Source organism: Carassius gibelio, chromosome A3, assembly GCF_023724105.1.
Source record: "Carassius gibelio isolate Cgi1373 ecotype wild population from Czech Republic chromosome A3, carGib1.2-hapl.c, whole genome shotgun sequence".
NCBI classification, from domain to species: Eukaryota; Metazoa; Chordata; class Actinopteri; order Cypriniformes; family Cyprinidae; genus Carassius; species Carassius gibelio.
In genome coordinates this window covers 20,284,317-20,307,883 of record NC_068373.1, presented here as the reverse complement: position 1 = coordinate 20,307,883, position 23,567 = coordinate 20,284,317, and the positions used below count along the sequence as shown (strand labels likewise).

The 23,567-nt window shown below is 37.5% G+C and overlaps 2 long non-coding RNA genes, 4 other non-coding genes and 1 pseudogene across 7 annotated transcripts; 1 reads left to right on the top strand and 6 right to left on the bottom strand.

Moving 5' to 3' along the window:
• Positions 1–10,495: 10,495 nt before the first annotated feature.
• Positions 10,496–13,757, top strand: LOC127951599 (uncharacterized). Its single transcript, XR_008152674.1, has 4 exons — positions 10,496–10,546; positions 10,675–10,739; positions 12,702–12,810; positions 13,078–13,757. It is a non-coding gene; the product is annotated as an uncharacterized LOC127951599 (long non-coding RNA).
• Positions 13,758–14,532: 775 nt separating this feature from the next.
• On the bottom strand, positions 14,533–19,640 carry LOC127951611 (uncharacterized). Of its 2 annotated transcripts, XR_008152677.1 has the most exons (4): positions 19,507–19,640; positions 18,179–18,238; positions 17,176–17,311; positions 14,533–16,213 (listed from the first exon to the last, which is right to left on the bottom strand). It is a non-coding gene; the product is annotated as an uncharacterized LOC127951611 (long non-coding RNA). The 2 variants fall into 2 exon arrangements; XR_008152678.1 differs by lacking the exon at positions 19,507–19,640 and having other exon boundaries at positions 17,176–17,314; positions 18,179–19,300.
• Positions 19,641–20,648: 1,008 nt separating this feature from the next.
• LOC127951588 (40S ribosomal protein S11-like) lies at positions 20,649–22,871 on the bottom strand (annotated as a pseudogene).
• Positions 21,168–21,252, bottom strand: LOC127966335 (small nucleolar RNA SNORD35). The gene has a single exon (XR_008155591.1). It is a non-coding gene; the product is annotated as a small nucleolar RNA SNORD35 (small nucleolar RNA).
• Positions 21,562–21,646, bottom strand: LOC127966332 (small nucleolar RNA SNORD35). The gene has a single exon (XR_008155590.1). It is a non-coding gene; the product is annotated as a small nucleolar RNA SNORD35 (small nucleolar RNA).
• On the bottom strand, positions 21,837–21,924 carry LOC127966340 (small nucleolar RNA SNORD35). Its single transcript, XR_008155592.1, has one exon. It is a non-coding gene; the product is annotated as a small nucleolar RNA SNORD35 (small nucleolar RNA).
• On the bottom strand, positions 22,247–22,331 carry LOC127966325 (small nucleolar RNA SNORD35). The gene has a single exon (XR_008155589.1). It is a non-coding gene; the product is annotated as a small nucleolar RNA SNORD35 (small nucleolar RNA).
• Positions 22,872–23,567: the final 696 nt, after the last annotated feature.

Sequence of the window (23,567 nt, the reverse complement as noted above, 5' to 3'; positions counted from 1 at the left end):
TGGAAGACCTCAAGCAGTACAGGTCGGCAGTGACACATCCAGCACCATCACACTGAACACTGGGGAACCCAAGAATGTGTGCTGTGCCCCCACCTCTTCACTCAGCTGACCCATGACTGCACTCTGTCACACAATTCCAACCTCTTCATTGAGGAACTCTTCTGGACTGACTACACTGCAACACTTGCCAAGAAAGCACCGCAGCATCTCTACTTCCTCCACAAACTGAGAAGTGCCAGAGCCCCAGCCCCCATCATGTGCACCTTCTACAGAGGCACCATCGACAGCATTCTGACGAGCTGCATCTCTGTGTGGTATGGTGCCTGCAACACATCCTGCCGGAAGAGGAGTCTTCCGGACAGGACCAGCAGACTGAAGGACAGCTTCATTCTTCAGTCTGTCAGAAAGCTGAACTCCCTCCCGACCTTTCACCCATCCCCCACCCCCATGCACCAGCTACCACATCCCCAGGTTCTTCCACTCCCCCCTCCTAGTAACACACTGTGACCTGCACTAATCACTTTAGCCGCGTTTCCACCGCAGGAACTTTACCCAGGAACTAGGGACTTTGGCCTGGTACTTGGTGTGTTTCCACCGCAGGAACCAGGAACTAAATAAAGTTCCGGGTAAAAAAATGCCCCTCAGAAAGTCCCTGCTGGCGAGGTGGTACTTTTTCAAAGTTCCGGAACTTTCGGGGGCGGGACTTTGGTGCTAAACATTCTGATTGGTTGAGATCACGCAGCATTGGTTGAGTTCAACCACCATTTATTCGAATCAACATTTTCAAAATATTACTGTTATTGTGTCATGAAATGTAATTTTAAAAGTATTTCAGGCGAGAATGTAGTTGTTTAAAACTCAAATCTGTGGTTTATTTATAAAGACAGTGCCTATTTAAAAATGTGTTTCGCCGATCTCAGAGACGGTAAGCTCCACTCGATCAGCGGGAGCTCAGTCCTCATGTATGCGCAGAGAGCAGCCTCTCCTGGGATAGACCTTCTGATATGTGCCGCTGGCTCTGATGTCTCTTCAGTGGTTAAACATAATATATAATTCAGCTGCGGGGTAAATCTAACAGGTTTTCTTTGGTCTGTATTCAATTTATCTATATGTTAAAATGAAAATAAAAAAGGCAAGTCTATATAATATTTCGTTTCATTGCAATGGCTGTATATAACATTACACATATCCCTGAACTAAGTACATTTCTGCAGCTGTTATTATGTTTAAATGAAAACGAAAGGAGGCAGTGGTATTTTATATCCTATTTAGTTTTATTGTAAATATACTGAGGGGAAAATAACAGTAGCCAAAGCGATTTGAGTTCACGCAGCATTGGTTGAGTTCAAACACCATTTATTTGGATCATTTTCAAATAGTACTGTTATTGTGTCATGAAATGTAATTTTAAAAGTATTTCAGGCTAGAATGTAGTTGTTTAAAACTCAAATCTATGGTTTATTTATAAAGACAGCGCCTATTTAAAAATGTATTTCGCCGATCTCGTAGACGGTGAGCTCCACTCGATCAGCGGAAGCTCAGTCCTCATGTATCCGCAGAGAGCAGCCTCATCTCGGACAGATCTTCTGATATGTGCCGCTGGCTCTGATGTGTCTTTAGTGGTTAAACATAACATAATTCAGCTGCGGGGTAAATCTAACAGGTTTTCTTTGGTCTGTATTCAATTTATCTATATGTTAAAATGAAAATAAAATATTATAATATAATATTATAAATATAATATTTCGTTTCATTGTAATGGCTGCATATACACATATCCCTGAACTAAGTACATTTCTGCAGCTGTTATTATGCATAAATGAAACCAAAGGAGGCAGTGGTATTTTATATCCTATTTCGTTTTATTGTAAATATACAGAGAGGAAAATTACAGGATTCGCGTAGTCGCTGACATCACACTCCCCAGTCGAATGCATGAAGTCAGAACTAACTGATGCATTGCACGTCCAAATTCAGCGTACCTTTTTTTTTTTTTTTTTTAAATCAGGGGTACTTTGTATTGAGAAACGCGCAGACCTACGTCACCAGTCTATTTGCCTAATCTACCCGGTACTTTACACCGTGGTGGAAACGCAGAAAGCAACGGGTCTGGGGGGGAAAAAGTTCCTGGGAAAAAAAGTTCCTGGTACAAATGTTCCGGGTAATTTCGGTGGAAACGCGGCATTTGTGAAGCATTGGTCTGCACACTACCTCATTCAGCACTGAACTGACCTCATTCAACTACCTATTCTGACAGTAAAAAGAATTTTTCTAACAAAGAATTGACACATTGACACAGTACACTTCATATTGTAACCTTATATTGTGTTATTCTGAGTAATCCTCAGAACACACAGACCTTTTTGGACATGTACTGATTCTGGCTGATACTGCGAAACCAATTATTTTCATGTTACGGTTGATAAATGGCACATATTTGAATTGTAATAAACAGATCTTTGGCTATTATGTTTCTTCTAAAACGTTTTTCTGCATCTTGCACAACATTAAAAAATTACTTTTTTTCAACTACTTCAATTTAGGACCATTACAATATCAGATTTTTCACTTTATCTTTTACAAAAGAATACACATTAGCATTATCATTACATAGAAATCTTGAAAAAAAAATCAGTCACATACATCTTTACCTATATTGTGATTTTTTTATTTTATCTTATTTTATTGACCAATGAATCACATCATTGAAGCAGCAGATTAACAAAGTATAGCATACTACTTCTATCTGCACATAAAAGACAACTTCACAAATCAGCAGGGAAATAAATACAGATTTTTTTTTTTTTTTTTTTTTACTTGGCACATTCAAAAGGCAAGGTGGAGGTTCAGATGGTGAAGGTCTTCTAATCAGTGCTGAAGAGTTGAGTGATTGATCCTCAGCCGTCTTCAACAATCAACAGCTTTTTAAACTGACAGAAGACCCAATACTAATTAAATCTGGCTTTCATTCAAGTGTCATTTAATTACTCGAGGCAAATTATTTAGACCTAAAGAAAAGGGATGGGACAGTAGTAACGTCTTTATGGACTGGAGATAAAGAACTTGTGGAGGCACATTAGGCTTAGTAATGACTCTGTAAACACGCTTCAATCAGAGTCTGATCTTTAGTGCGAATGTCGCCCTCTAGTGACTGATACACATTATACAGCACACGTTTATGCTTAAAATGCCTCTCAAAAAGACATCATTGGACTGATTCATCCAACAGAATATAAACGAGCCAAGAGTGCTGAGGATAAGTGAACAAATCTCTCATTTTATGTAAAAATTGAAAGAGTTCAAATAAGAGGACATATTAGAAACCATACATCCGCTGATAATCCCTGTCGCTTACATGTCATATGCCATTCACAGATCGTCTTGCACCAATATCTCTGTGGAGGCACTGATATTGGTGACAGCTGTAGGGCTTTCAGACTGTTAATGACTTAATGGAGCGAATAAGGCAAGGTCCCTTTGCCCCCTCAGCTGCAGTAATGAGCAAGTTTAAACAGATTACTCCTCCTCTGGGCCCTGGATAAAACTCACTATCATTCTCCTAGTAACAAGAGACATCTGTGACATGCTGACTGACAGATTAGATCAGATCCCGTCTCTGTTCTGAGCTCAGTTCTAAAGCAATGTCAAACTCAAGAACAGCTTAATTAATGGATGAAAATGCCGGTGAGAAATTCAAAGTTCAGATCAAAAGCTGTAAAAGCTGCATTGAGCCATTTAAAGATGACATCATATTTAATAAAATATCCAAAGCATTTGAAAGTAGATACAAAATAATAGTAAAGAACAGTCAGATAGATAACCTTAATCTGCAAATGCTAAATCATATATATATATACTTCCTTAAAAATGGTACTGAATAGTATTATTATAATGCTTGCAAACGGACAAAAAATATTTGCTTTTGTACCATATATGGATGGATATACCATATATATATACATCCAGTGCCCGGGGAGCAAATGGGGGTTCAGTGCCTTGCTCTAGGGCACTTCAGTGATTGGTATTGAGGGTGGAAGAGAGCGCGGTTCATTCACAACCTCCCAACTACAACTCCTGCCAGCACCGAGACTCAAACTGGTGACCTTTGGGTAACTAGTCCAACACTCTGACCATTAGGACACAGCTGCCTCTTAGTGTGGGTTTTTCCAGTCCATCCATGTGCACCCGTCTCAATCCAACTCATGTCAAATTTCATGACATCCCATAAAACTGCAAAAAGCAGTTCCTTTCAGCTGTGATGCAAAGGTGCAAGTCACATTTGCTGCACTTCATGCGGATGATCCCCCTGCAGACAGGGTATTTGCACTTCCCTTTCTTCTCCATGACAGGCCAACTCCATATGGCAACTCACCTATTTTTCCATAGTGGTACAGAGTTGCCATATGGCAACCTTGATATTCTCTTAATTTACAGTAAAACTATGTTAGACAAAATTGATTTATGAATTAAAATATCTAATTAACTTACCAAACAAATCCCCCTTGAGAAAAGATGTTTAGAAATTAGGTTAAGAGCAATTTCTGGAGCACTTCAACAGGTGTCTTCTGTGTAAGGTTGACCATGGGAAAAGGAGTTTTGGGAGGACATTCAGTTGTCATGTGACTTAAAAACAGCACATCATTGGCTACCTTAAGACCTACCCTTTTAATTCCCATAATGTGATATATCGTAGTTTTTTAGAATAACAAGGAAATGAGTATAAATTAATTGTTGCCATATGGCAACTCCGTACCCTAAAATATATATATGTATTTTATATTTATGTTTGTATGTGTATATATATATATATATATATATATATATATATATATATATATATGTGTGTGTGTATATATATATATATATATATATATATATATATATATATATATATATATAGCTATTAGACCCCAGTTAATGGATTTTACTCTCCTCCAGTGTTAATTTTGACACGAAATTTTAATTTAGTTTTAGTCTTAGTCTTTTGACTATAATTCTTTTTAGTTTTAGTCAAGTTTTAGTCATCTGATTTGTTTTAATTTTAGTCTTATTTTAGTCGACTAAAATTGCTTGGTATTTTAGTCGACTAAAATTGCTTGGTATTTTAGTCGACTAAAATAAGACTAAAATCAATAACAGATTTACTAGACAATTTTTTACAGCTGGTATAGGAAACAAACTTAACCAAAATATATAAAACACAAATTCAACTTTATTTCAACACAACTGTGTCTTTATTTTGATTCAAAAGCTTTTATGCAGCAACAAACACTATCATGATAATGTAAACAATAACTAGCTGCCAATTGACCATCAATAAAAGAAAAATAACGTTAGGTCCAGGACCTTAAAGCTTACAGCTGAGCTGAACAATAAGTGCATACATTTAAAGTAAATATTTAATAAGTTGGGTGGATAAAAAAAGTAACAAGATTTTATAAGGTATTCATTTGTCTAGCAATATTGTATGTTTTAAATACTACAATATTGCTAGATTTGTATGTATAATGATAGGATGTGAACATTCATGTTTCACATGACTAATATAGAAATATTTGTGATATTGTCAACAAGTAGAACATTATAAAATATACTAAACATTAGTATTAATCAAATGTATTTATCATGATATTACTTATTAGTATTGTGCTCGCATCTAATTTGAAGAAGGGGCTATTATACAGTACTTTTCAGTTCGTAATATTTAATGCTACAACATCTACGCACTGCACTATTCCAATTTTGCTTAGCTCAATAAACAAAAGAACATCGTTGTGAAATTACATTTGAGAAAATGTCCGGGTGGCTCGTCTGTAAATGTCTTTTCAAATTGGTTGTGTTCTTGCCACGAATGAGCGCTCTGCGTGCTTTACACTTTGTTTTGTTTTGTTCGTCGTCAAACGTGAAGTGAGCTGTGGACATTTTGTCGCTCTTTTAGACAGTAGGGACTTTAAGCAACAGCTGCGAATGGAACGGCTACAGCGACCGGAAGTTTGCCGTCACACCGCTGTAGCCAAGAACGTAAAAGTCACTAAGCAACGGTAAAACAGAACAGCGCAACGCAGCATTAATTCATTTATTGAGATCCAAAAAAATATATAATTTAAAAAAGCAAGAGAAGGATTGCTTTTGGCGTTAAATGACAATCTTTTGTCAGAAGAGGAGTTTTTAATATTGTATGATGTAAATAAGTCTAAAAACATAACATTTATTTACCTAACCTCTCACGTTGTAGCGACTCCGGCAAATCAGCTGTTCTCCCGTAGTAGACCGTTAAATTAGAACGTCACAAAGTAGCAGTTAAATTCGCGCAGGCGCAATACAACGCCAGAATGGCGTTGCCGTTCCACCAGAGGCTGTTGCTTAAAGTCCCTATCACATCTTCGAATGCCGACTTCCCGGGAGCTCATAAAAACTGAAAACCTTCGCTTCACGTCTCAATAAGTCAGGCTCTGATTGGTTCTCTTCTCTCATACAGTCTGTTCTGTTTTGCCGGTTCTTTTGCTCATTCCTCGCATCTCTCCCGTCTGCTAATTTGATTTTCGTCACAGTCTATTTTCGTCTCGTCCTTTATTCGTTGACGATAATGTCAATCAATTTAGTCATAGTTTTAGTCTCCATCAGTGCCTTCTATTTTAGTTTTCGTTTCGTTTTCGTCGGCAAAAATATATTCGTGACGAAAATAATGACGAAAATATTTAGTCAACGAAATTAACACTGCTCTCCTCCAATGATAAGTTATGCAGAAAGGACAAGAGATTTAATATTTAATCAATTAATTATTCAACAAGGTATGCCAGCGAAGACTGAATAAGTAATTGCACCTTCATGACTTTATAATCACTCACAGTGAATAAACCTAAGCATCAATAATACAGTGTTGAGACAGTGAGACCAAGACCAAGTGCAGAGCAATTCATGAGATATAAAGATTAATCAAGAAGACAGGGGTAAAAACGTAAATGAAAAGAAGGTGTTGAAAGACAAAGAAACGGGCAAGGACTTCAAATTGTAATCAATGAAATAATCATGTCAACCACTCAAGACATCTTGCAGTAAGACAAGGAAAATCTTTTAAACCCGTGTGAACAAACCCCATTATGCCAGCCACTCTGCTGGTGCATCAGAAATGACTAATTAAGCCATTTGAGTCCTTTGAGGGGGAATCCAGCTGGCAAACTGTAGCCTTAATGGCTCATTTAAATTCACAAGGAAAGCTTGCAAAAAAAAAAAAAAACAGATTACTGGTTAATTTCAGCATGAAATTAACATTGATCTGTATAGACATGTTCCTTCAACCCATCTAATACTAGCTACAAAAGCATTTGGCATGTGTCAGCAAGACTCAATAAATGAACACATTACACTGTAAACCCTGATAAGTTCACAGAACTCAAATCTTAAACAATTATATTTCTGAACTTATAATTAGGGAGTCATTCACTCATAATTTTATCTATTTTTCAACTCCTATAATGTGGGAAATACACTCAAAATTAGGCTTTTGCTGTCCATCCTCAGTCTAACCACAGGCTCTACTCTTCACCACAACGGTAACACTACAAATCCAACATAACATAAACCTTTGTAAAATCTAATATAACACAACATTTATGTATTAACTTATGTCCCTCTATGTTAATATTGTGTAAAAACACACAAAATAACACTTAATTTCTAAATTTATTTTCCTTGTTTTCTGATGCAAAGCATGCTGGGAACTAGAAAACACAATCATTTTAAGTTCACCTCACTACAACAAATTTTTGAGTTAACAGAACTTATTTAAATTAAGTCCAATGAACTTTCGTTATTATTTGAGTGCAATTAACTAATTTCATTTGATTAATTTCACTGTTCGGTTTTACAGTGTACTTATGGATCTCATCAGGTATTTATTCTTTCAATTTATGCATGAGACAAGTGATTTATGTACACAAAACCTGAGCAAAAGTAGTCTTTGGGGAGCAGGTGTTGTTTGTTTATTAGTGTGTATGTTGATTATATGTATTAATATGAGACATGCGCTACAACTATACTCTGTATTTAAAGTGGGATTGTGATTAATGTAATCTGTCATATACCTCCACAGGTAACTCCCAGAGCAGCTCATCAAGATCATCTTAAAAGAAACATTCACAGACACAGATTAATACTCAAATGCATACACTCACTTCACATTAAAAAAACACCAAAGCATCATAAAATAAGTTACATTTTTCTAAATTCAAACAGACAGTACAACCGAGCACAGCATATCACAGTTTGGAAGACAAATCATTATTTGTTGAAACATATCTAGTGAATTATGTGATAAAAGCCATTAAGACAATTGCATTATTCTTATCTGACAATCTCATATCGTATGTTCAAAAAAAAAAAAAAAAGCACAATGTGTAAAATCCATGAATGAAAAATAATCTATTTTAGGGGTGTGCCATTACCAAGCATTTATCACAAATCTCAACATGCTCAATTTCGGCTGATTTAAAGATCATCTCATTCTAGGCCCGACAGAGCTTCAGTCCCTAAAGGTTATAGATACTACAGTAAACCCCTGGTCTGGTTTTGTAAGGATGCTGATGTAGATTCAAAAGCTTTCTTATTACCTATGTGGGAGTCCTCTTATTTTCTTCTTCAGTGCTACTTAGAATGTCAAGGCAGTTGAATATTGTTTAAATTAGCTCACATATCATTTAGAGGTCTGAAAAGAGTAATACAATTGTGCCAGACCAGAATATATGAACCCTAAAAACATAATTATCCAACTTTTGTCTCAAGAGCCAGCATTAAAAACTCAGTTCAAAGATTCTGTTTCCCAAAAGCCCAGTTCCATTGAACATTCGCAAACAGTAGGGTAGCATGATTAATCAAACACGAATAATTGCGATTGTTGTGCGCTTTTAGTCCATAAAGCCGGTTCTGTGATTACAGTAGCAGTAAATCTCCATCACCTGCTTTCAGGTTGAGCAGCATTTACTACACAGAGCTATCGTTCTTATAGGCTCTGTGTAGTAAATGTAGCTTCATCTGAGAATGTGAAAATACCACATTTAATAAAATTTTAACTCCAATTCACTTCATAAAATCAGTCGAGTTTAAAATATGTGAGATGTGGCTTCTTAGAATAATGAAGGTACACAATATTTCATTGCATTCTAAGCAGTGATAAAGGCTATGGCAATTAGCATTTCATTATAGATTTACTTCATGAGGAAAATTATAATACACTCTAAAAAACGCTGGGTTGTTTTTTCAACCCAACTGCTGGGTTGAGGCCGTTGGATAGGACTTTGGGATGTTTTAACCCAAGTTTGGGTTGAAAATAACTTTCTTTTTTAACCCAGTGGGGTGGGTTGAGGACGCGGACGTGAAGGAGAGCACGCACGTCACGTCAAAATCGTACGTCTCCAGTGCGAGCAGCCGCCATTTTCTCAGCGTGATAGAAGCGAGAAGCGAGTGAAAGACTATGGTAAGTAACGTTAAATATTCAAAATGTAAAGTTATCTTTTATTGTTTACCCGGTTGTATGAAAGGCGGAAGGTTTTATGAAAGGCGGAAACAAAGGAGCTTAACGTTATATATATATAAAAAACGGACGCGGTTTTCGCCTCGGACACGGAGGTCTTGCCTCATGTAACGTTACTGAACGGAGGATGTACTTTTAATATAACGTCTGTGAATGTATTTTGTCATATTCACATAAGATTTTACATTATCTGTTCTCTTTGAGGCGTTAACAGACGGTTATGGTCACGGTTACGCTCATGTGAATTTGTCTTTTTTTTTCGCGGTTAAACTGAATGTATGTTTGTCTCCTAAAGGAAACGGCATTGTGTAGTAAAGACTAGCATAATTATTTTGAGGCTGTTGAAGTGGTAACTGTTAAAAGTATGTTTTACATGTAATATTTCCAGCTCCTGTCTTCATTGTCCTCGCGCTGAGAGTTAAAGACACAGAAGCTGTTTGTGTAAGGAGTCACAGACCTGTGTGAGGATGAGGAGGAGGTGTTCTTCTGAAGAGAGGGACAGACGGTTTAAGGAGAGTAAACTTCAGAATAACATCGTTATCTTTATTTTGACTAAGACTAAAATAATGTGTGTGGTTTTTTTAGATGTTGAAATCCAGAGACAAGATAACTTAATTCTTTTGAGACTGATGTAAGTTAAATTATTATTACTTTTTTTTTAGAAAATTAATGTTTCTGTTGTGTCCTGCCTGTTAACTTCACATTTTGATGCAAAAACAGTGTGATTTTATATATGTATGTATGTATATGTTAATATTTTATTGAAACCATCGATGTCCCTCTTTGCAGAACTCAAACTAACTGGAGTTAAGGACACACAAGTCTGCTTGTGTGAGGAGGTGGTTTTCTCAGCTTCTTCTGAAGAGAGGGAAAGATCGTTTAAGGCAAGTAAACTTCATAATTTCATGTTATCAGTTGTTGTTGTGTTTTACTAAGAGTAAAATAATGTTTGTTTTTTGTTTTTGTAGATGTTAAAAGCAAGAGACATGGGAGAGCATCATTCCCTTGAGATTTTATGTAAGTTATTTTTAGAAAATAAATTTTTCTGTTGTCTCCTGCCAGTTTACTTCACATTTTGATGCAACAACAGTGTGATTACGTGCTCATTTCATTAAAACCATTGATGTCTGTGTTTTTTATTGCAGAACTCAAACCAACTTTGGAGTTGTCTGATTTGGAGAGTCATTATTCTTGGTCTTCGCTCTTAGAGGTAAAGTTCACACAAAAAATCATTTACTTGCCCTCATGTCATTCCAAACCTATAAGACTTTTGTCTGTCTTTACAACATAAATTAATATATTTTTAGTTTTCTCATAATATTTGTTAATCCATTTATAGTTTAGATAATCAGTATTTTCAAGCTTCATAAATATAGAGTTATTGTAGAAGTAAATTCTGATATTTATATATGAATACATCTTAAATTATATGATAGCAAACATGTACAGTATTGTTCAAAATAATAGCAGTACAATGTGACTAACCAGAATAATCAAGGTTTTTCGTATATTTTTTTATTGCTACGTGGCAAACAAGTTACCAGTAGGTTCAGTAGATTCTCAGAAAACAAACGAGACCCAGCATTCATGATATGCACGCTCTTAAGGCTGTGCAATTGGGCAATTAGTTGAATTAGTTGAAAGGGGTGTGTTCAAAAAAATAGCAGTGTGGCATTCAATCACTGAGGTCATCAATTTTGTGAAGAAACAGGTGTGAATCAGGTGGCCCCTATTTAAGGATGAAGCCAACACTTGTTGAACATGCATTTGAAAGCTGAGGAAAATGGGTCGTTCAAGACATTGTTCAGAAGAACAGCGTACTTTGATTAAAAAGTTGATTAGAGAGGGGAAAACCTATAAAGAGGTGCAAAAAATGATAGGCTGTTCAGCTAAAATGATCTCCAATGCCTTAAAATGGAGAGCAAAACCAGAGAGACGTGGAAGAAAACGGAAGACAACCATCAAAATGGATAGAAGAATAACCAGAATGGCAAAGGCTCAGCCAATGATCACCTCCAGGATGATCAAAGACAGTCTGGAGTTACCTGTAAGTACTGTGACAGTTAGAAGACGTCTGTGTGAAGCTAATCTATTTTCAAGAATCCCCCGCAAAGTCCCTCTGTTAAAAAATAGGCATGTGCAGAAGAGGTTACAATTTGCCAAAGAACACATCAACTGGCCTAAAGAGAAATGGAGGAACATTTTGTGGACTGATGAGAGTAAAATTGTTCTTTTTGGGTCCAAGGGCCACAGGCAGTTTGTGAGACGACCCCCAAACTCTGAATTCAAGCCACAGTACACAGTGAAGACAGTGAAGCATGGAGGTGCAAGCATCATGATATGGGCATGTTTCTCCTACTATGGTGTTGGGCCTATTTATCGCATACCAGGGATCATGGATCAGTTTGCATATGTTAAAATACTTGAAGAGGTCATGTTGCCCTATGCTGAAGAGGACATGCCCTTGAAATGGTTGTTTCAACAAGACAATGACCCAAAACACACTAGTAAACGGGCAAAGTCTTGGTTCCAAACCAACAAAATTAATGTTATGGAGTGGCCAGCCCAATCTCCAGACCTTAATCCAATTGAGAACTTGTGGGGTGATATCAAAAATGCTGTTTCTGAAGCAAAACCAAGAAATGTGAATGAATTGTGGAATGTTGTTAAAGAATCATGGAGTGGAATAACAGCTGAGAGGTGCCACAAGTTGGTTGACTCCATGCCACACAGATGTCAAGTAGTTTTAAAAAACTGTGGTCATACAACTAAATATTAGTTTAGTGATTCACAGGATTGCTAAATCCCAGAAAAAAAAAATGTTTGTACAAAATAGTTTTGAGTTTGTACAGTCAAAGGTAGACACTGCTATTTTTTTGAACACACCCCTTTCAACTAATTGCCCAATTGCACAGCCTTAAGAGCGTGCATATCATGAATGCTGGGTCTTGTTGGTTTTCTGACAATCTACTGAACCTACTGGTAACTTGTTTGCCACGTAGCAATAAAAAATATACTAAAAACCTTGATTATTCTGGTTAGTCACATTGTACTGCTATTATTTTGAACAATACTGTATGTTCAAAATAAAATACTGGTCTCCCAGACCAGTAATGGAGGACACAAAAAGAGAATATTAAATATATTCATACGTTTTCCAAAAAATATGCAGATTTTGTATGAGTCTGGAAAAACATGAGGAGAGTAAATTATAAACATTTTAATTATTTGGTGAACTAACGGTTTGAAGAGCAGCCCTCCATGTACGTGAATATTGTGAGGTATGTGAATGTCATGTCTGTTTTAATGTTTCAGTAAAGAAGCTTTCTGAAAGCAATATTTATTCAAACAATATCACCTGTCCTCACACTAGTGCTGCCATTATAGCATTCTGGAGCGCTGTGGTGGACTGAGACATTAAACAACCGCACAAAGTGTTGAAACTTTAAAACCGATTATTTACCTATCGTTACGGATGTGAATGCACCTCTACCTGAAAATGGATAGTTTAATTAAATGTTTAATTTTTTCAAATGTGTTTCTCTTAGGCCACTGATGAAGAGCAGGCGGTGACTGGGATGAATGCTGGTCAGAGAGGAGAATCTTCTTTCCGCCTAAACTGATGCAGCGGTGGTTTTAAAGGAGGACGCTGCCCTGGATGATGTAGAAGATGTCAGATGCTGTGCTGATGGGGTTTCTTCATGATTACATCAGTTATGCTAAAGAGATCATGAAAATTGACCGTGATGCATGATCTGTATTCATGGACTTTGAAACAAACTGTAAGTGTATAATTTGTTAAAAAAAAAAAGTTAAATGCTTTTTCTGCGTTGTTTAGTAGAAGAGTTTACACTCTGTCATTCATACACCTGCTCACATTCTTTCACACACACACACACACACACACACACACACACACACACACATGCGTCTGTTAAATGTTATAATATCAAAGTTAATGTGATTTATTTGTGTACTGTCATGCCAGAATAGTTGGAAAAAAACCTAACTAATTGTAAATTTATTGTATGTGTTTTCGTATATTTTTATACAATATATACAATTGAACAAAGTCCAATTTGATCTTAAGTTATATTCATCAAATGTTCAATGCTTTGTTTATGAACTCTGTAGCTGTTAATGCCATCCTTTTCTGCATTTCTTCTAACATGTTACTTTTTGACTTTTCTCTTGTTTTTAATAAATATTTTCCTTTTGGTAATTATTATTTGTGTGTAAAAGTGATATTTAAAATGAACAACATTTGTAGGTTTAATGCCTAGCTCAATTTGGGTTATTTTTAACGTAGAAATGCATTGTGTCCCCACATGGCTGCACTCTGCGAGTTTATTTTCTGCCAGCAGGAGGCGCTAAGAGCGGGAGAGGTAGGTTTCTCCGGTAACGGCTGCAGAGCGGTACTGAGCTCACAAACGCTGCCTTATCAAGCACATGCGAAATGATATCGAACATTTTCTAAATACAGTAGTTTTCCTTCTGAAATACAGTGATAAAAAAACACCCGCTCTGTTTTTTGAAACCCTGCAATATAGTCATTTTAAACCATAAAAAAGGCAACCCAGCAGGCTGGGTTAAATATGATAACCCAACTGGTTGGGTTAAAATAACCCAGCGCTGGGTTCGTCCCTTTTTGACCCAGCGCTGGGTTGTCAAAATAACCCAAATTGGGTTGTTTTCAACCCAGCAGTTTTTAGAGTGTAAGAACTCAGATAAACCATATATTGTCGTAGTCTTGTGTTTATTGGTCACATTGAATCAATGAAAGTTGTTAAAACCTCTTTTTATTCAGCTGCAGCAATAGGCAGTTCCTGGATTTATTTCTTCTTTGGGCATATTTGGATTTTCAGCGCGAGAGTGCCCTCTGGTTTTTGGATGAAGATTTACTGCTGATCACAGAACCATGCTTCAATGGAAGACACGTATGACAATCACAGATTCTGCCTAATCACGATTAATTGCGATTCAATTTCGATTAATTGTGCAGCCCTGGCAAACAGCATTGACAATTTGTGTTTTAAACTACATATCTCAACATGTGGTCGCAAAAGCATAGCAAGCAAACTATAATCATAAGACATTAAATTCCCAAAGCTATTAATTACAAGAGATTACGCCACCACCTGTACGTGAATCCAATATTGTTAAAACAACATGGTTCAAATGACTGAGGAACAACCATGTAACTAGCTTGTTATCTTTTCCAATTATGCATCATTCTACTATGGTTAATTAGCAAATTATATTGTTGATTTGGAAACAAATTACAGAGCAGGTTTTTTTTTTTTTTTTTTTTTTTGGCAGTGAAAATGGAAAATATTAAGCCAAGTGTTTATAGAACACTTAGTGTGTTTACAACTTAATAAGTTCTCAGCTGGTAAAAATACAACCACATATGTACACATACAAAGAGTGCATTTAGCCCAGCACAAAGCATTTTAGTTTGCAAAATGTCATAAACGCGGTCCAATTAGGCTGTGCCCGTATCTATATGCCTCTTATTTTGTATCTTTAGGTTAAGTGTTAAAAATGCCAGCGATAACACTAGGCAACCAGGACTAAATGCTTTTTTTTTTTTGGACCAGACTAAAAGAGCCAAACTACAAGTGTAGACACCGTTAGAGCAGGAAAAAGTAATGTGTCACACACATATTCGTTTACACACCAACTTTCACCCAGTACATCACTTTGAGACTAAAACAACACTCTTGCTTTAAGCTGCTTGTATGATATTGCTCAATTGATGATACTCCAACATACACACCTGTGTCCCGTGCTGTGTCTCCTGTTGGTCTGGACACTGTAGGTGCTTGATGGAGCTCATTAGAGACAGCTGCAGAGTCTAAACCATCAGCAGTCTAATTTTCACTGTCGTCTTCATCAAACTGGAGCTCCATCTGAGAGACCAGGTCCCCTGCAGGCCTTGTGGGTTCACTATGCAATGCACGCTCCTGCATGTACATGCAGCAACTGGGGTGAAATAATATTACCAAATAATAAAGATAACACTACAAATTGTTTAATCAAGCAATTCTTTTGGAAAGGGATCATCTCCCGAAGACAGGAAATTCACCAACAAACAAGCACAATGCTGGACACCACAATATCAGGCTCATTAAACACCCGAAGAAAGGCTTTTGAAAATACAGAAGAGTAATAATACCCTGGAGAACAGAACAAGACTAACTAGTGGAGGGTGGGATGGCAGAGAGTTATGGAAGACCCCATCAGGTGGGTATATCCTGAGAAGGTTATTGGGTGTGACTTTCAGGTAGTGATTTCGGTGTGATGGTGAAAATACACCAACCTTTAAAAAAATAATAATAATAATGAGAATTTTGGAATTCTTGCCTCTTTATTCGATAGAAACTCAGTAGAGGACTGGAAATTATAGAAAAGAGTGAAGAACTGAATCTAAAAATATTGTGCTACTAATCTTGTAATGCCCACAGCTCTGCATGTATTATCTTTTAAGCCATGGCTCAGAGTGATAATACAGAGTAAATTAAAACAACTTCTGGTGTAATCTAAAGTTTATATTATTTCCTTTTATACTCTATAATGAGGTCTGAAATATAGTTTCTTGTTTAAGTAGTAACACAGCTCCTGTCCTGAGCTCTCCCAGTCTTTCCTCTACCAGGCGATGATGAATCATGTCCTGCATCGCACCTTCAAAGTGAAAAAGAAAAAAAAAATTGTAAAGAGAGAAGTCAAAACTTCTGGAAATAAGAGTGCAATCAGAGCAAGAACACCAGCTCAGTCAGTGACCCCCTGATTTCAGTCACTGTGATTGAGAGAGGGTGTGTGTGTGTGTGTGTGAGTGAGTAGATAGTCACCCATATCATCATGGAGAAAGTAAGTTGTGTTTTATTGTTTATATATACACACATACCAAGTGAAATTTTAAAATGCACCCCAGTCTCATTAAGTTGGATTTAAAAAAAAGTCTGCAAAGGGTGGTGACTAAGAAGCAGCTAAAATATAGTTTTCATTTGTTTAGTCACTAGATACTTTCAGCTAACAATGTTCGCCTGGTGGTGTGCGCTATGCCCCAATTATTAGTACCTGTGGGATCTCTGAAGATGGCCTTTGCATCTGCAGGACTGTGTGTGATGCTCTACAAGACATGTCATATTAGGGAGCTTATTCTTAGCTAGCTGCCTGAGAGCAGCTTGGTGTGAGGAAGTGAGAAGCCACAAATAAGCACCAAAGATAAATAATAAATAAAAAGCATAAGTTGCTGCACAGCCTCAAGGCCACTGGTAATGAATCAAGTGAAAAACTAATCAACATTTGTCAGCCTAATGAATATTTAACACACATGTACCATTAGCAGGGGATCATTATGACATACTGGGCAAAACACATTAAAGTTACATTAATAATCACTTTAAAGTGACTGATGACAACGGTGATTATGTTTGTGTTAATCATTTAGGGAGCCGAGATTCCTCATTTGTCCTGATTATAGCCATGGACTTCCACTTTGGGCATAAATAAAAGCAATACAAATGAACAAATCTGGATAAAAAAAAAAAAAAAAAAGAAATTCTATCCTTAATATTAATAGCACAGTCACTCAAATAAGCTCATTTAAATACACAGTGTGCTGTGAGATATCTGTAGCTAACCTTGCGGAGTACCATGACAACACTAAGAGTGCAGAAAGCAAGAAGGATTATTCTCGTCCAATCCCATCACAGTCTTCATCACTGCCCATGAATCCCTGCTGAACTCCTCTTCCTCACTCACCTGAGAGCTGGAAACCTGCTGTGGAAAATGAACACCATGTCTGCTGAGTGCAAGTTTGAGAGTATGTGTGAGAGAAAGTGGACCTGTGAGCTATTCCACACCACTGGAATTGTGTGTGTGTGTGTGTGTGTGTGAGAGAGAGAGAGAGAGAGAGAGAGAAAAATAAAGAGAAATGGCCATAAAAAAAAATTTGTGTATGAACTGGGATTGGATATTTGATTATTGATGCAACTTCTACATGTGTGTGCCATCATTTAACATCAAACTATTTAATAACGCTACTAAATATAACATTTCAAAAATACTTAAATGCCCATTTCATTATGATGTGATGCATAAAAATTCACCTGTAGCATTTACTTTTTTTGTTTGTTTGTTTATTTTTTAATCAGCCAGAATTGGTGCAAACGTTGTTTATTTACTTTTAAGTAATGTTCGTTCATATAAATGTAGGTCTCCTTACATTGGGAATGTATTTTAAGTACTATTTACATACTATTATTTATTTACTTTTTGAATTGGTTTTTAGATGGTTTTTTATACATTGCTTTCATTTTAATTTAATTTTAGTAATTCTGTTACATGCTTCTGTCCTTTTTATTAGTTTTATTTTTAGCTTTAATTTATTTTTATTTCCCTTGTAGTTAAATAAAACTTCAAAACCACCGAGAGTTAGTTCAGTTAGTTTATCATTTGTTTATGTTTAAGCCTTTTTTTTAAACCATATATATCTAAAATATTTTAGCTTTATTTCAACCAAAAATGATTTTTAGTTTAACCTAACAATAACAACACTGGAATAAACAGCACAATGAAATGTGCCACTACAAGTCTCTCGACAGTATTTTAATCTGGAATGTGGAAGATCCCATATTTACACACATCACTTCTTAGCCAATCAGCAGCTCCATGTGCAGGCACCTCAAGACTCCATCCACTGACCTACAAGACAACAAACCGTAATTGAACAATGCAAATGAAAATAATCAGCTAAAACAGCACTTTGACTCCCATCATGCGACTCTGAGATCTCGGAGTTGTCTTATTGGCTGCAGACACCAGATGGACCAGGTGACTGGTCAGGACAGGTATGTTGAGAGAATGAGGTGTAAATGTGGAAGAGGAATCAGTAGTGGAAGACACAGAGTGGAAAAAGAGACCCTTGGGTCTGCAACGGAGTCCTTGGTGTTGAAGCACCCCTCTGGCACTGTGGCGACACAACTGAAGGCTTGAGAGTAACAGGACTGGGGAATCACAAGACTGGTGTAGCTGGGTCACGCATGGGATTTGCATTCCACATAGGTGTAGATGGACACGGCGAGCCTTGAATGCTATCCAGTTCCTCCAGATCCACATCCCAGTCATCCTGAGGAGGGTGGTCTCTCTGCGGAAAACTGGGAGATGCTTGGGGTGGAGCGTTTATTAAGTTACAAGAAGGTTGAAGGGATGAAGCGATTGCTAAGAGAGAAGAAACCGAGGCGGAGATTGACTGACGGCAAAGCATAGAAAGCTCTTGTAGGCCATTAATAGTGCCACATGCTGGGGTACGAGGAGACAGAACAGAACCAGATTTAGATGTATTTTCCTCAGCGAACGATGACAAGCTGACAGACCTCTGCTGTACATGTAAGAATTCAGATGATGGTGCTACAAAAGAAGTGGAAGAAGATGTGTGCTCTGAATGCTGCATCCAAAAAGCTTCAAGCAAATCCTACAGATGAAAAATTATGGATGACCAGATAATCAAGCAAATACGTGTCGTCATTTCTAAATAAAACTACTAAAAGACAGAATATACCGAAATACAAGTTATAATCTGTCATATTATTACGAAGCACGGGTTCACTTTATTTTGATAGTCCCTTTACCACATTCTGTTGCACCTACATTTCTATTACCTCTCATTAGAGTATTAGGACATTATTAGTAGACTGGTAGGGCTAGGGTTCGAATAAGTTGACATGTACTTGCAAAGTTACTTACAGTCAGTAGAATGTTAGCAGGTATTAAGTAAACAGTCTATACTCTGATGAAAGTTAGTAGACATGTAGGTGCAACATTATTTATTGTCAACAGAATGTTCAAAAGGGACCATCAAAATAAAGTGTTACCCAAAGCACATTATACAATGTACAGTTAACTGAAGGTGCCATTACTCAATTGTACTAACATGCTTTTAAATGCTTCAACTATAAGAGTAAATTCCAAACCTCGTCATCAAACTCCTCTTCAACGGTAAACAAGCCCCTTCATTTATTACAAGCCTGTATCAACAATGAATATCATCATCACTAATCAGTTTACGTAACTGTTCGTTTACAAATTAGCTAGTTGTTTGCACATATCTTACCGTGATAATCATAAGATCAGATATATAACGCGACAAACGTGGTCTATTTATGTAAGAAACTATCCGTTAGATGTTTTGCTCACATAAGACAAAACACTGAATATGCAATCCACGATGTCGCGCCGCCAGGTTCAAACACGGATGGCGTGCATGACGTATGCAGGTGACGCGTTTTGTCTATAAGATTGCCGCGCTCAGCACTAATGAAGCAGCGCCATCTGCTGGGGGAGTCCTGCTCTTCTGTTGACGAGGCCGACAACACTTCGGTGTAGTAGTAGTAGTATAATGCGGGAAAAACTGTCCAATGCCGATTTAGCCGTAATATTGCCAAAGGCGAATAAATTGTTACTTTAATTTGTACTCCGTGCCAACAGCTCCGAATACTAAGCAAATGGCATCTATTTTCTATTTGATTGAAGTCAAATAGCAGAAATGCATACACATATCTAAATATGTAAGCGAGTCTCTCGGTAGTGATGGAGAGTTACAGGGAAGCATAAAATAAAAACTCAAGTCGCTATAATTATTCATTAACATTATGATAGGTAAAAATTGATAGCCTGAATGCACTGTAAGTCGCTATGGATAAAAGCGTCTGCTAAATGCATACATTTAATTTAAATGTATTAATCACCCGCCTACAAAATGCCGACAATGCGGAGTTTACCATAACCTACATCAGGGATATTCAAATCTGGCCCAAGAGATCCACTTTCCTGCATAGTTTAGCTCTAGCCCTAATCAAACACACCTGAGAATGCTAATCAGTGTCTTCGGGATCATTAGAAAATCACAGTGTATATATATATATATATATATATATATATATATATATATATATATATATACACACAAAGTTCAAAATACTGTATTAAAAGATACAATATAAGTTTAAATATTCAGAAATATATCCTGCTGGTCATTTGGAGACATGCAAAATATTAAATGTTTAGGGGCATATAAGAGCAGGATGCTTTTGCAAAGTGACTTGGACACCAAATCAACAGTAAAAACTTTTTTTTTATTTTCTTTTCCACAAACAATACAAAGGCCATATTGTTAAAATGGTTTTAGAACTTCTGGAACTGCTTCTTGGCTCCAGCTGCCTTGGTGACCTTCAGGACGTTGAACCTCACGGTCTTGCTGAGGGGTCGGCATTCTCCAACTGTAACGATGTCACCTAAAGTCACATCCCTAGACAAATGGAGAACATTATTAAATGATTTACAAAAAGAAAACTTGCAGCAATTAGACCTTATTCAAACATCTCCCAAACTAAAATACTTCGAACCCTAAAAACCTTGAATGCTAAGAAATCTTTTAGGTCAAGGGTCACCAAATTCAGTCCTGGAGGGCTTGTGTCCTGTAGTGTTCAGCTCAAAATTGCCTCAACACACCTGCCTGGAAGTTTCACTTGTAAGACCTTGATTAGCTGGTTCTGGTGGGATTAGGGTTGGAGCTAATCTCTGCAGGACACGGAGGACACCGGCCCTCCAGGACAGAGCACCATTTTAGGTATTATCTGCTGCATCAGTAATGCCATAAGGCAGTGTCGTCAGAGCCTGAAAGACTTGGAAGACCATCGTGAGAAAAAACATCATTTGCAGCTCACCACCTATTTAGAGCATGTGTTTAAATGCACAAATGTTTAAGCCCTTAAAGAAAACACCAATGAAGAAACTTTACCTGAAGCATGGGGAGAGGTGGACAGACATGTTCTTATGTCTCTTCTCAAAACGGTTGTACTTGCGGATGTAATGCAAGTAGTCCCGCCTGATGACAATGGTCTTCTGCATCTTCATCTTGGTTACCACACCTGGAAAAAGGTGACAGCAGTACACGCGCGTTGTATATCAATGGCCAACATACAAAATCTTTGATTACCAAAAAGGACCAAGACACAAAAATGAGAAACAGGGAAGCATCAGTTAAGCCATCTGGCATTATCCTCAAAACCCAAAGGGTTCAGAAGACCATCGTGAGATAAGACATCATCTGCATCCTAAATAAAACTACAATTAGCCAGCAAAGTACGCAGACTTACCGGACAGAATCCGGCCTCGGATGGACACGTTTCCAGTGAAGGGGCATTTCTTATCAATATAAGTGCCTTGAATAGCCTGTGGGAATAAGGCACAAGAACTTTAAAATCATCTGAACTAAACTTGAAGTTACACAATGTAAGCATATACAACTGCATCAGCATTGCCAAAAGGCAGTATCCTCAGAGCTCTTTTGGAGTCTAGGAAGACCATCGTGAGAAAAGACATCATCTGCGATGAAAAGTTCAGCTGGCACGCAAACACAAGCTCACCTCTCTGGGGGTTTTGAAGCCCAAGCCGACGTTTCTGTGATAACGTGGAAGCTTCTCTTTGCCACTTCCTTCAACAGCCAGAACCCGCTTCTTGTTCTGGAAGATGGTGGGCTGTTTCTGATAAGCCCTCTCGTTCTGAAAACAACACCATAAGCACAGAGTCGGTCATAAGCCTTAACATTGATACATATGCTGGAATAGCATTGATGGAAAGTTATATGACCACAAAAATCAGAGCCAGGTGTTTTCCCAATTAAAATGTTTCGTCAAAACTCATTAGGGATTTTATGCTGCATCAGTAATGCCATAAGGCAGTGTCGTCAGAGCCCGAGAGACTTGGAAGACCATCGTGAGAAAAAACATCATTTGCAGCTTTATGTCTTTAAGTGTACAAATCCACAAAGAGGGCCTACAAGTGTTTTCTTGACTCAAGTGACCCACTTAGCTACATAAACATGGTCATAATGCAGTATCTTTGGAGTTCCTATTCCTCCTGGATTAGTAACATTATGTGCATGTGCTAGTCATGCCTTGCTGACATACTCGGTTACTTTACCTCTCGGGTAAGAGAGTAAACAGACGAAATAGAGCAATTTTAATTATATCATAACTTTTGCGTGCAAGAAACCACTTTCTGCTGGTCGGGTGTGGAAAGGCCGTTTGCATTCCCGTTTAACAACGCTTCCTACCAGTTAGCCGGAGATGGAAAACACAAATTCTAGTCTTCAGTGTGGTCCATTTGGTCACGGTTGCCTCCGTGAAGGTTTCGGTGCTGTTTATCTACCGGAATTTGCAGCTTTGAGCTGAAGTTGAAGGTGTAAGCAAACACGTTTTCATGACCACGCCGTTCGAACTCACGTACCTGTGTGTCCGCCATCTTCGCCAGCCGAGTCGTAAAGAGGACTACACATGCGCGAGACAGGCGGAAGAGCGGTTTCCGCGGACGTGACGACACAATGTGGGAGGGGCCGAGGTAAAAGTGTTCTCTAAGCCGAGGTGCAAAATTATTATATATTATAAATTACAAAATTAGAATAAATATCATAGCCTATGTTTGGGCATAATCTAAATGCAGTAAACGTATTGTCTAGAATGCTAGAGCCTCAGTTTAAACGCAGTACAAGTAGCAGAGGGAACATTTAATTTAAAAGTCTGTAAAAATTACTTTGTTCTTCTTTGGGATGGCACAATCAAGCGAAGTTCACTTGCAGAATGCAAGCTTCTAGAGGGCCCATAAGTCTGAAGTAATACATTTAGGTAAATGGGTGCAGAGCCAGTGGTAGTTTTGTAGGCAAACATCAATACCTTGAATTTTATGAGAGCAGCTATTGGTAGCCAGTGCAAATTTATAAAAAAGGGCTCATTAAAAATGTATATTGCTGCCACGTTCTGGATTAATTGTAAAGGTTTGATAGAACTGACTGGAAGACCGGCCAAGAGGGCATTGCAATAGTCCAGCCTGGACAGAACAAGAGCATGAACAAGGAGTTGTGCAGCATGTTCTGAAAGAAAGGGCCTGATCTTCTTGATGTTGAATAAAGCAAATCTGCAGGATAGGACAGTTTTAGCAATGTGGTCTGAGAAAGTCAATCATAACTCCAAGGTTT